The following is a 10,860-nucleotide window of genomic DNA, read 5'->3' on the forward strand; positions in this document are numbered from 1 at the left end:
AGCCACCGGTTAGAGTCGGCCGTCATCGTTACCCTGCTGCAACACACACCCAACCCCATAGGATGACGCATCGCATGTTAAGACCAGTTTTTTACAAGAGTCATACAAAGTCAACAGTTTTTTGGAACACAGCAGGTTCCTCGCCTTATTGAAAGCCCGTTCTTGACAGTCCCCCCAAAACCATTCACAATCTTTACGCAGGAGCATGTGTAACGGTTCCAACAATGTGCTTAAGTTCAGAAGAAAGTTCCCAAAATAGTTCAAAAGTCCCAGGAATGATCGCAACTCCGACACGTTGCCGGGCCTGGGCGCCCGGCGGATCGCCTACGTTTTTGTTTCAGTGGACCAGATCCCGTCTGCGGCAACCCTCCTGCCCAAAAACTCGACCTCTGGGGCCAAAAACACACACTTGGCCTTTTTCAGCCGCAAGCCTACCCGATCCAATCGGCGTAGCACCTCCTCCAGGTTGTGGAGGTGTTCTTCGGTGTCTCGACCCATTATGAGAATGTCGTCTTGGAATACGATCGCTCCAGGAATGGATTTGAGCAAGCTTTCCATGTTTCGCTAAAAGATGGCTGCTGCCGAACGAATGCCAAACGGACACCTGTTGTAGACAAATAATCCTTTGTGCGTCGTGATGGTGGTCAGAAGCTTGGATTCTTCAGCCAGTTCCTGAGTCATGTAGGCCGAAGTGAGGTCCAACTTCGTGAACAGCTTGCCACCTGCCAGCGTGGCAAAAAGGTCCTCCGCTTTCGGAAGTGGGTGTTGGTCTTGCTGCGACACTCGGTTGATGGTGGCTTTGTAGTCGCCACAAATCCTAACCGAGCCATCTGCTTTGAGGACGGGAACGATGGGATTTGCCCAGTCGCTGAATTCAACGGCTGAAATTATGCCCTCTCTGAGCAGCCTGTCCAGTTCACATTCAATTTTTTCACGCATCACATACGGCACCGCTCTGGCTTTGTGGTGCACTGGTCTGGCGTCCGGAGTGATGCGTATCACTACTTTAGTGCCCTTGAACGTTCCGACACCAGGTTGAAACAGTGACCCGAATTTTTGCAGGACCTGTGAGCATGAACTTCGCTCCATGGATGAAATGGCGTGCACATCCCCCCATTTCCAATTCATCTCAGGTAGCCAACTCCTCCCCAAATGTGCGGGGCCATTTCTCGGAATGATCCAGAGTGGCAGCCAGTTCTGTAATCCATTATGTGTTACCACCAAGTTTGCACTGCCCAGCACTGGGATGATCTCTTTGATGTACGTCCGTAGCTGTGTCTCAATGCGTTCCAGTTTGGGCCTGCTAGCTCTGTGTGGCCATAGTCTCTCAAATTGTTGGGCGCTCATGAGTGACTGGCTAGCTCCCGGACCCAGCTCCATGTGCACTGGGATGCCATTCAGTAAGACTTTCATCATCATGGGTGGCGTTTTAGTGTATGAGCTGTGGACGTCAGCCACATGAACCCGCTGAACTTCAGCGTCTATGGCTTTACCCCAGGCCTCATCCTGCATTGCAGACCCCTCGTCTGGTTCCTCTGTCTCACAGATTAGCCTCGCTACTGCCTTTTTGCACATCCTGGCCAAGTGTCCACTGACATTACAAATCCTATAGGCATATTGCTGGAACCTGCAGCTTCTCGCAGTGTGTCAACCCCCGCACCTCCAGCATGAGCTGAGATTGAGATTGCTGTTAACAAAAGGACTGTTACCAGGCATTCCTCTCTGATTGCACATTTGGCTGTTTCTTAGCACTCTGATGGTGGATGTTAATGGTCCCATCGCGGGATGCATTGTTCCTCGAGATGGCGTGAATTGCCGATCCCCTTTCCATTGTCCTTGTTGCGGGCCCATCCTCGAGCCTGTTGCTGCCTGGACGGTTTCGAAATGCCCTTGCCTGCCTGTGGGGTCCCGAGCCGCGTTCACCATGTTAACTCCCTGGTCCGTCGCCACGTTTGGACCAGGGCTGCGCGCGCAAATTAGCTTGGTCTCCTCTTCCCCTGCCATAAAGGTCGGAGCTATCAACGCCGCCCCTTCTAAAGTCAAGTCCTTAGTCTTTATGAGCTTCCTGAAAATGCTGGCATGATTAATGCCCTCGATGAAAAAGTCCCTTAACATCTCCCCCCCTGCAGTCGCTTACAGAGACTGGCCAAGCGCCGCAGTCCGCCACGAAGTCCGAGACGTTTTGTCCCTCCCGACACCGGTGAGCGTAGAACTGGTGCCAGGCCATGTGTACGCTACTCGCCGGCTTTTGCAGTGCGAGCAGATCTTTCATCAGCGCATACGTCTGTGATCCGCAGCTGGTCAGTAGATGCGCCCTCCGTTTGTCAGCCGCTGTCTCATCCAGCCAGTCCTTTGTGACAAAGCTCTGCTGGGGTCTTTCCACGAAGTCGTCCCAGTCCTCACCCACACAGTAACGTTCCTCTGTGCCACTGGTGGCCATCCTCGTGGTTCAGTGATTCCCGTTTATCGTCGCCAAATGTAGTGTCCCTGCACCTTACTACAAACTCACATGAGGCATAGATATATCAGACATGGTCACTCTGTGACCTTCAACTTTATTGCCAAGACCAAGGAGTGCTGACTCTGGGTGGGACCTCCCCTTTTATACCTGGGAACCCAGGTCAGGAGTGTCTCCCGCAAGTTCACCCCCTGTGGTCAGGGTGTGCATTTCCAGGGTACAGGTACAGTGTACATGAGTTACAGTTACATGACTATGTCATTGCAAGATGGTTAAATACATGACAGTGAGTACCATAGCTGTGACCACCCTGACTTTCACACTGAACTCCAGGGGACCGCTGGCCCTTTGTGCTGCACCCTTTGCACACATAGTCCTTAAACGGTACTGGTGAGTCTGGTGATTTCCTCCGCAATGCCAGCATGGTGCTAACCGATTAGCCCCCCTCGGCGGACTCAGAGTTAAGGGACTCGGGGACCTGTCCTCTCTCCCCTGAGGAGATTCATGTTCTACAGTCCAGCCTCTAAAAGGTGCCAGTCTGTGTACAGTACTTGCCGGGTTTTTGTCCTGAGGATTAGTCATCCGCCTAGAGCCGCAGGTCGAGGTCATGAATGCCTAGCTCATGGTGATGGCCTTCTGCAGTGTGACTGTGGTATCCGCAGATAGTAGTCTGCGAAGAAGGCCCCCGTGGCTGATTCCGATGACAAAGGTATCTCGCAGCGCTTCGGTGAGGTGTTCACCGAAATCACACGGTGCCGCCAGCTTCCTGAGGTCTGCAGCATATTTGGCTATTTCCTGGCCTTTGGGTCGTCGGTGGGTGTAAAACCGGTGTCTGGCTGTGAGGATGCTCTCTTTGGACTTGAGTTGTTCTTGGATCAGCATTACAAGTTCCTCGTATGTCTCAGTCGTTGTCTTTGCTGGTGCCAGCAAGTCCATGATGAGGCCATAGACGGTGGGCCCACAACTGGTGAGCAGGATAGCTCTGCGCTAATCAGCCAGTGTGGCCGGATCATCGCCTGCCAGGTAATTTGCTGTGAAGAAATGGTCGAGCCTCTCCACAAAGGCGTTCCAATCATTCTCATCGCTGAACTGCTGCAACGGACCAAAGTTAGCCATTTTCGCGTGAAAGTCCGTAATCTCATCGCCAATTGTTATGTCTTTAGATGCTCTGATAATGAATCCATGAGGCAAAGTATTGCACTTGAACTGTAGTGACCTTAGTCCGTTTACTATAACTCCAGAGTGAGGATACCACATGGTGGACTCCCTTTTATACCTGGTGTACAGGTGACCCCTGGGCCAGTTGCGCCCTCTGGTGGTGTCAGCATAATGTCTACAGTGTGAACCTTGTTGATGGTACATCCGGTAAACAAGTCTCCATCTTATGCAACTATACAGTGAATACACAGAGAGTATCTATAGTATGCATATAAAACGGTGTCCTCTTCAGGTTGCTCATGGTTGTCTGTGAATCACAGTTTGGTTTGGTCCAAATGCTTTCTGCAAGTTAGTCCATTTGCGATTTTGGCCTCAAACACCTTATTCCCTTCTTTGGCTACGACCATGCCAACAAGTCATTGGGACCATGTCCATAGTTGAGTACAAATACAGGGTGACGAATTTGCGCGATCATGGTACATGCTTTGTTGATGCCGTCTGCCTTTCACTTGATCATGGAGATCAGGGTGGACTAGAGAGAGCCTTGTTTTGAGTGCGCTTTTCATGAGCAGCTCGGCAGGGGGAACCCTGGTGAGCGAGTGGGGATTTGTGCGGTAGCTGAGCAGGACTCGGGACAGGCGGGTCTACAGGGAGTTTTCTGACACGCGATTCAAGCATTGCTTGATGGTTTGGACTGCCCGTTCAGCCTGGCCGTTAGATGCGAACTTGAACGGGGCAGATGTGCCGTGCTTGATCCCATTGCGGGTCATAAATCCCTTGAATTCAGCGCTGGTGAAGCACGGCCCATTGTCGCTGACGAGGACATCAGGCAGGCCGTGCGTGGCAAACATGGCTCGTAGGCTTTCAATGATGGCAGTGGACGTGCTTACAGACATTATTACACACTCAATCCATTTTGAATAAGCATCCACAACAATCAAAAACATTTTGCCTAGAAACGGGCCAGCGAAGTCAACGTGGATCCTAGACCACGGTTTGGAGGGCCATGACCACAAACTTAGCGGTGCCTCCCTGGGTGCATTGCTCAGTTGAGAGCAAGTGTTGCATTGGCGCACGCAAGACTCCAAGTCTGAGTCGATGCCGGGTCACCACACATGGGATCTGGCTATAGCTTTCATCATTACTATGTCTGGGTGGGTACTATGTAGGTCGCGTATGAACGTTTCCCTGCCTTTCTTTGGCAAAACCACGCGATTACCTCACAAAAGACAGTCCGCCTGTATGGACATTTCATCTTTGCGCCACTGGAACGGCTTGACCTCTTCAGGCATCTCCGCTGGGACGCTGGACCAGCTCCCATGGAGGACACAGTTTTTTACAAGGGACAGTAAAGGATCTTGGCTGGTCTAGGTCCTGATCTGGCGGGCCGCAACGGGTGAATTTTCATTTTCAAATGCATCCATCACCAAGAGCAAGCCTGCAGACAGTGTGAGTGCCCATCTTTGGATGCGAGCACAGGCATTGGTATTAATACCTTTGGTCTCTGAGAATAGCGATGTGAGCGGCTTATGGTCAGTTTCTAACTCGAACTTAAGCTCAAACAGATACTGGTGCATTTTTTTCACCCCGTAAACACATGCCAGAGCTTTTTTTTCAATCATGCTGCAGGCCCTTTTGGCCTTGGACAAACTCCTGGATGCATAAGCGACCGGTTGCAATGTTCCTGATTCGTTTGCTTGTTGTAACACACACCCAACTCCGTACGAAGACGCGTCGCAAGCTAGCACTAAACGTTTACGTGGGTCATACAGAACAAGCAGTTTGTTGGAACATACCAGATTTCTGGCTTTCTCAAAAGCAATCTCTTGTGATTTCCCCCATAGCTAGTCATCTCCCTTGCATAGCAACATGTGTAGAGGTTCGAGCAAGGTGCTTAACCTGGGTAGGAAATTACCAAAATAGTTGAGGAGTCCCAGCAACGACCGCAGCTCCGTCACTTTCTGTGGTCTCAGCACGTTTTTGATGGCCTCTGTCTTGGCGTCGGTGGGTCTGATGCCGCGATTCTTCTTCCTAAGAACTCAATCTCTGGCGCCAGGAACACACACTTCGAGCGTTTCAACCTGAATCCCACACGATCTCGCCGACTTAGAACCTCTTCCAGGTTCTGCAAGTGTTCGATGGTGTCCCGACCTGTGATCAACATGTCGTCCTGGAAAACCACGGTGCGCGGAACCGACTTTAGCAGACTCTCCATGTTCCTTTGAAAAATAGCCGCAGCCAATCGAATCCCAAACGGGCATTTATTGTAGATGAACAGACCTTTGTGTGTGGTTGATGCAGGTGAGGCCTTTCGAAGATTCCACCATGTAAGCCGAGGTCAGGGCCAACTTGGTGAACGTCTTCCCTCCTGCCAGCATCGCAAATAGGTCGTCTGCCTTGGGTAGTGGGTACGGGTCCTGCAGTGAAAAACGGTTAATCATTATTTTATAGGTCCCACAAATTCTGACCATGCCACCGCCCTTGGGAACCGGAACAATCGGACTGGCCCACTCGTTGAACTCAACCAGCACAATGATGCCCTCTCGCTGCAGCCTGTCCAGCTCGATGTCTACTTTCTCTCGCATCATGTATGGCACCGCACGTGCCTTGTGGTGGCTGGGTCATGTTCCGGGAACCAAGTGGATCTGCACCTTTGCCCGAGAGAAATTTCCGATGCCTGGCTCAAACAACGACGGGAAGTTGCTCAAAACCTGGGCACATGAGGCGTCGCTGACGGGCGAAAGCTCTCGGATGTCGTCCCAGTTCCAGCGGATTTTTCCCAGCCAGCTTCTGCCAAACAGTATGGGGCCATCTCCTGGTACAATCCATAGTGGTAGTTCATGCATCGCTCCAGCAGAGGAGACTTTTACTGCTGCCCTGCCAATTACAGGGACCTGCTCTTTAGTGTAAGTTCTCAGCTTGGTATCAATAGGGCTCAGCTTGGGCCTTTGTGCCTTGTTGCACCACAGCCTCTCAAAGGCCTTTTTGCTCATGATAGACTGACTCACACCCGTGTCCAATTCCATGGATACTGGAATTCCGTTCAGTTCAACGTTTAACATGATCGGTGGAGGTGTGTACCCCGTACACTTCTGCCTCCTCGGTTCAAGTCTCTAGTTCAGTTTGATCCGCCATGGATCGGTCTTCCTCTGCAACGCGATGGTTTGCAGGGTTTGCAGCTCATCTGCACATTCACTGGAGGTGTCCCATTGTTCCACAGCCTTTGCACACATAGTGTTTGAAGCGGCATTGATGGGCTTGATGATCACCTCCGCAGCACCAACAAGTTGTTAATTGCCTCGCATTCACACTTGTGGCGGACTCTGAGTCATCTGAGGTCGTGCAGCTGCAGGCATGTACATTCTGCCATATGCATTCCTGCCTGAAAACAACGTTACTTTGTGTACAGTACTTGCCGATGCATCTTTATGCTGCGAAATGTGTTTGATGTTATCGCTGGTGGACATAAATGTCCGGGCTACCGTTATGGCTTTGCTCAGGTTCGGTGTTTCAACAGTCAATAGTTTGCAAAGGATAACCTCATGGCCAATGCCAAGCACAAAAAAGTCTCTTAGCATTTGCTCCAGAAATCCACCGAATTCGCAATGTCCTACAAGGCGCCTTAGTTTGGCGACGTAGCTCGCCACTTCCTGGCCTTCAGACCGTTGACATGTGTAAAATTGATACCTTGCCATCAAAACGCTATGCTTCGGATTTACGTGCTCCCGGACCAGTGTACACAGTTCTTCATACGATTCGGTTGTTGGTTTCACCGGAGCAAGAAGATTCTTCATGAGACCATAGATTGTTGCCCGCAGACAGTGAGGAGGATCGCCCTTCATTTGGCAGTGTTCTCATTCCCTTCCAGCTCTTTGGTCACGAAGTATTGGTCGAGTTGCTCCACAAAGGCTTCCCAATCGTCACCTTCTGAGAATTTCTCCAGGATACCAAGAGTTCTCTGCATTTTCATGAGATGGTTCATTATCTATTACTCGTCTCCAGTTGTTATGTCTCAAATAAAGCAATGTGACTGAGTACTGTAGACTTGAGTAAGTGTGACCTTAGTCTCTTTATTCTGACTCCAGAGTGCCGGCACAGCATGGGAGGCCTGCTTATATGCCTCCCGAGGAATTCTACCTCTGGTGCCAGGAAGACACATTTGGATTGTTTCAACTGGTGTCCAACTCTGTTTAGTCGACTTAAAACTTCATCCAGGTTGTGCAGGTGTTCGGAGGTGTCGCGGCCAGTGATGAGGATGTTGTCCTGAAATACGACGGGGCATGGAACCAATTTCAACAGGCTCTTCCTGTTTCTTTGGAATATGGCTGCAGCTGAGCAAATCCCGAATGGGTACCCGTGGTACATGAACAGTCCTTTGTGCATGTTAATGCATGTTAATTTTTTCGACGACTCAACCAGCTCCTAGGTCATGTAAGCGGAGGTTAGATCCAGCTTGGTGAACGCCTTTCCCCCTGCTAATGTTGCGAAAAGGTGATCGGCTTTGGGTAGTGGTCCTGTAACGAGACTCGGTTGATCGTTACCTTGTAGTCGCCGCTGATTCTGACCGTGCCACCGCTTTTTAGTACCGGAACAATCGGGCTGGCCCACTTGTTGAACTCGACTGGAGATATGATTCCCTCGCGTTGAAGTCTGTCCAATTCGATCTCCACTTTCTCCCTCATCATGTAGGGGACTGCTCGAGCCTTGTGATGAATGGGCTGTGCCTCGGGGACCAAGTGGATCTGTACTTTGGCGCCTGTGAAGTTGCCGATGCCTGGTTCACTTGAGCACAGGAAGCATTGTCCACTGATGATAATACTTTGATGTCTTCCCAGTTCCACCGAATCTTCCCCATCCAGCTTCTGCCAAGCAGCATTGGCCCATCACCTGGTACAATCCACAGTGGCAGCTCGTCTGCCTCTCCATCATAGGATACTTTTACGTTCGCACTGCCAATAACTGGTATCAGTTCCTTGGTATAAGTGCGCAGCTTTATTTGAATCGGGCTCAGCTTGGGTCTTTGTGCTTTGTTGTTGCCCCACAACCTTTCAAATGCCTTCTGGCTCATAATTGACTGACTCGTCCTCGTGTCCAACTCCATGGTTACAGGAACGCCATTTAATTTGACTTTTATCATCATGGGAGGACTTTTTGTGGAGAAGGTGTGCACCCCGCACACTGCTCCATCGGGCTGAGTTGCCTCTCTAGCTTGTCCTTTGTGATCCACACTGGATCGGGACTCTTCTGCCGACTCCAATGCCATGTGGTGAGTCGCAGTACATTTGCACATTCGCTGGAGGTGGCCCCTTATTCTGCAGCTTTTGCACGCATAGTCTTTAAATCGACATTGATGGGCTCCATGATTACCCCTGCAATGCCAGCATTGTGTTAATGATTTCGTATTTATACCCTTTGGCGACCTAGCAGCAGCAGGCATGTAGGCTCTGCTCTGTACAGTTCTTATTAGTTCAACAGTTCTGCCTGCAATCGGCATTATTTTACATACAGTACTTGCCAGTGAGCTCCGATTCTGGTAGGAAGCCATCTGCATGACATCGCGACTCGAGGACATGAACGCCTGGCTTATGGTGATGGCCTTCAGGTCAACGGTTTCGGCAGTCAGTAGCTTGTGAAGGATATCCTCATGGCCTACGCCCATCAAAAAAGTGTCTCGCAAAGCATCGTTCAAAAATCCCGCAAATTCACATGGTCCCGCGAGCCGTCTTCAGTCAGCGACATACTTCGCCATGTCCTGGCCCTCCGGGCGGAGGTGTACCTGGCCGTTAAGATGCTCTCCGTTGGTTTGAGGTGTTCCCGAATCAGCGTGTGCAGCTTTGCGTATGACTTCTCCGTTGGTTTCACTGGTGCAAGCAGATCCCTGATGAGGTCGTAGACCGTGGACCCGCAGCTGGGAATCGCCCTGCGTTTTCCTTCCAGTGCCTCGCCGTCCAGGTCGTTGGCCACGAAGTGCTGGTCAAGCCGCTCGATAAAGGCTTCCCAATCCTCACCCTCTGCATACTTTTCTAAGACACCGACGGCAGCTATGACTGCGTGAAAGTTCGTGATCTGTAACTCATCGCCAGTTGTTATGTCTGCAATTACCATCAAATAACTCCATGAGACCTTGTACTGTGAGTAAGAGCTGTGTGACTTCAGTCCATTTAATACGACTGTAAATAAGGGGCAGCATGGCTGACTGCCTTTTATATACCCCTGCACACCTGGGCAGGTAACCCCTGAGGCCTCCAACAGCAGTGCCCTCAGGTGGTACATCGGACATAGTTACATAGTGAATACAAAGAGTTTGCATACATGACAGACATGTTGACCATTTGATTGATGTCAATGTTCTAAAAAGTGGGGTGGGGATGGGATGTTTTTGCCCGTGATACTTATGATTTCAGACCAAAGGTCTTATAAAATGTTTTTTATTTAACATAATCTTGTTGCACATTGTCTCAGATAGCTGGACCGTTACACACTGGTAATTCCTTAACATGAAAGGGTATAATTAAACTTAACTTCAATCAACTTAAACTTTAACTGGCACCAAGGTGATGCCCACCATTGATGTCTGAGCTGCACACACAGTAATGTGTCAGCTTTGTCAATAACAGCAACGGTCTTTCAGGCAAATCGCTCATTTATGAGCTGCTGACATAAGAGTCTATTTAAACGACTTGGAAGAAGGGACCGAGTGTAACGTAGCCAAGTTTGCTCATGATACAAAGATGGGAGGAAAAGCAATGTGTGAGGAGGACACAAAAAATCTGCAAAAGGACATAGACAGGCTAAGTGAGTGGGCAAAAATTTGGCAGATGGAGTATAATGTTGGAAAGTGTGAGGTCATGCACTTTGGCAGAAAAAAATCAAAGAGCAAGTTATTATTTAAATGGAAAAAAATTGCAAAGTGCTGCAGTACAGCGGGACCTGGGGGTACTTGTGCATGAAACACAAAAGGATAGTATGCAGGTACAGCAAGTGATCAGGAAGGCCAATTGTATCTTGACCTTTATTGCAAAGGGGATGGAGTATAAAAGCAGAGGAGTCTTGCTACAGCTATATAAGGTATTGGTGGGGCCACAGCTGGAATAATGCGTGCAGTTTTGGTTTCCATATTTAAGAAAGGATATACTTGCTTTGGAGGCAGTTCAGAGAAGGTTCACTCGGTTGATTCCGGGGATGAGGGGATTGACTTATGTGGAAAGGTTGAGTAGGTTGGGCCTCTACTCATTGGAATTCAG

Source organism: Pristiophorus japonicus, chromosome 4 (genome assembly GCF_044704955.1).
Source record: "Pristiophorus japonicus isolate sPriJap1 chromosome 4, sPriJap1.hap1, whole genome shotgun sequence".
In the NCBI taxonomy this organism is placed as follows: Eukaryota; Metazoa; Chordata; class Chondrichthyes; family Pristiophoridae; genus Pristiophorus; species Pristiophorus japonicus.